The sequence below is a fragment of the Aedes aegypti genome, chromosome 2, assembly GCF_002204515.2.
Source record: "Aedes aegypti strain LVP_AGWG chromosome 2, AaegL5.0 Primary Assembly, whole genome shotgun sequence".
Classification (NCBI taxonomy): domain Eukaryota; kingdom Metazoa; phylum Arthropoda; class Insecta; order Diptera; family Culicidae; genus Aedes; species Aedes aegypti.
In genome coordinates, this window is record NC_035108.1 from 296357971 (window position 1) to 296360527 (window position 2557).

The window sequence follows — 2557 nt, forward strand, 5'->3', positions numbered from 1 at the left end:
AGAAGATTCAAAACCGATTTGGATAAACAAGTGGAGTGCATCCTATTGCTTAAATTCTTAACGATTTTCTAAAATTACTGTTCCAACTACAACGAAAGAATTCTCAACGAAGTTTAAGACTAGGTTCGAATGCAATTTATATATATGCAGATTGAGTAATAGGACTGAATTATTTAATTATTTATTTTGAAAATTACTCTACACGGGTAGAAATCAGAATCCAAAAACAAGCTTCCCGCATAATCAAGAACTATATTCGTACTGTATCCCGTAGTGTGCACTACTATTTACAACATTACATTAATAATTCCGTACAATTTCTAAAATAACAATAAATCCACACTACCGCGAACGGTTTTCACAATTTGATGAACAGTAATCGGGAAAATAACAATATGGGGAATAGGCGGTTAAGTTATGTCACCATTTAAAAACGACGATTTTCTCGAACAAAATTTTTCGCTTACAGTTTGTCAAGTTGTAGATATACTATCCTCTTTTTGTTCAGCCCACAGTAAAGCCCCACGCACAATGTGAGCGGCAGCGCGGTACAACGGCATAACGGCAAGCCCATCTTGAGCTACACTCTACTTGTCAAGTCAATGTTGAAAAGGATTTAGTAAACATGGGATTGATAAGTAAAGTGTAGATCAAGATGGGCTTGCCGTTATGCCGTTGTACCGCGCTGCCGCTCACATTGTGCTTGGGGCCTAAGGCGAACAGTACAAAAACAGTTTTACCATAAATTTCGCTTAAATACGAATAATGTATGTGGTTTAGTTGATTAATAGTGCTTTATTGTTTTTTGACAGTATCTGGTTTTGTTCTGATATATTTAAGCCATATGATTAACTATGGTGTATAAATTCAATGGATCACGTGAAACAAGAAAATTCGCGTTGAGCATCTCACTCATTTTTTCTTGGTTCTATAACTCAACCAAGAAAAAAAAAAGTGAGATGCTAAACCCGAATTTTCATATTTCACGTGATCCATTGAATTTATTCACCATAGTTAAACAATTAGCTGATTTTTTCGGTGTTTTTAGTTATCTGGCTCAAAAAATAATAATGTCATTTCTCCGTTTTTATAGACATAAATATGCACATCGTTACAAAAATGTTGTCATCGAACCGAACATATATTGTTATAATCAAGGACGCATGAGTGTATTACACTGTAGTTTCTGTTTTTTCACTTCTGGGCAAGGATAAAATAAGTCCCGCTTGAAATAGCATAGAATTAATCAAAAAATTGAATTCAGCTTCGGCCAATATCTGCTTCATCTTTTCCCTTCCTTGAGCGCCTTTCGGAGGTTTTGCCGGTTTCCTAGACTCCTTGTAATTCATCACACCACACAGCCTAGAACAAATGTAAGAGACAATTTACAAATTATAATAAATAAAGCACACACAACAATCCGATCGATCATATTTACCTGCCGGTGAAATCGTAAATTCACGCTATACCACACTTCCGGAAGAAACTTTTACCTGCCTATTTTTGAAGCGATACGCGCACTGGATAAGTATTATGTATCCGGTAGAAATCAAGACCAACATTTATTTATAATTATTGTTTTCTCGGGCCCCGTGCGTCGCAGCTAATATGTGAATAGTGCGCTGTGTTCATAAAAATCGTAAGAATGCAGCGCCACACTAAAAAACTGATTTCAGAATCGCGCGAGTTGAGGCGCGTCGCGAGTCTCACTGGCGCGATCCGGTTTGGTGGCGGTGCGACAATAAAACATAAAATGTTTATCTAATAATGCAATCTTTCCGAGTTCTAATAAAAAAAGCTTTCAGCAAAATTATCTGATTCACGGAGTGAAAAATGACAGTTGAGTAATAAAAAGCAACTATGCAATCGCCAACACACACATATTTTGTTCAACTGTAACACTTATTGTACATTAACTGTAATACTATACATGTTTTCAGTGTGTTTGTGGTATCTCTTCGTAGCCGTCTACAACAAGTAACTGTAATTGTAATGTATGCCAAATTGTTTGATTATTGAAAATTTTCAATTGTGGATAGTAAGGAACTTTTCAAGGATGTTATCCCGTACATTAACATAAACTGGTAATGTAAGGTTACTGTGATATATGGTTTTGAAACGAAAACTGATTACAGTAAATCCATAAACGAACAATAACACAAACAGTGGACATATACAAAACAGTAAACGTGTTGTTTGAACAATGTGACAAAGTGTGTTTTTCTATGCGGGTTATGACTCATGATATCATGATTCCAGTGTGTTTTCAGCTTATGAAAATACACCATGATTTGGACTCATGATATCATGAGTCAGATTGCCGTAACGCTACACACGCGTTACGTTTTTGTTGCTGATTGCTCGGAATCATGATTCAGGTGCCAAAAATGCTGAGTCGCGCATCCGTTTATGATCAACAAAATAAATGAAAAACACTACACTGAGATTCGAACTAAGAACCTTCCGATTAAGAGCCACGTACTCTACCACTCAACCACTTTATCATCTTGAATTTCGGGTGATCAATTCGAATAAATTGAAGCAAAGCACACCGCTT

General features: G+C 36.2%; 1 long non-coding RNA gene across 1 annotated transcript; it reads right to left on the reverse strand.

Moving 5' to 3' along the window:
- Window positions 1-1120: 1120 nt before the first annotated feature.
- Window positions 1121-1555, reverse strand: LOC110675707. The gene is made up of 2 exons (XR_002499732.1): window positions 1439-1555; window positions 1121-1362 (listed from the first exon to the last, which is right to left on the reverse strand). It is a non-coding gene; the product is annotated as an uncharacterized LOC110675707 (long non-coding RNA).
- Between the last annotated feature and the right edge of the window lie 1002 nt (window positions 1556-2557).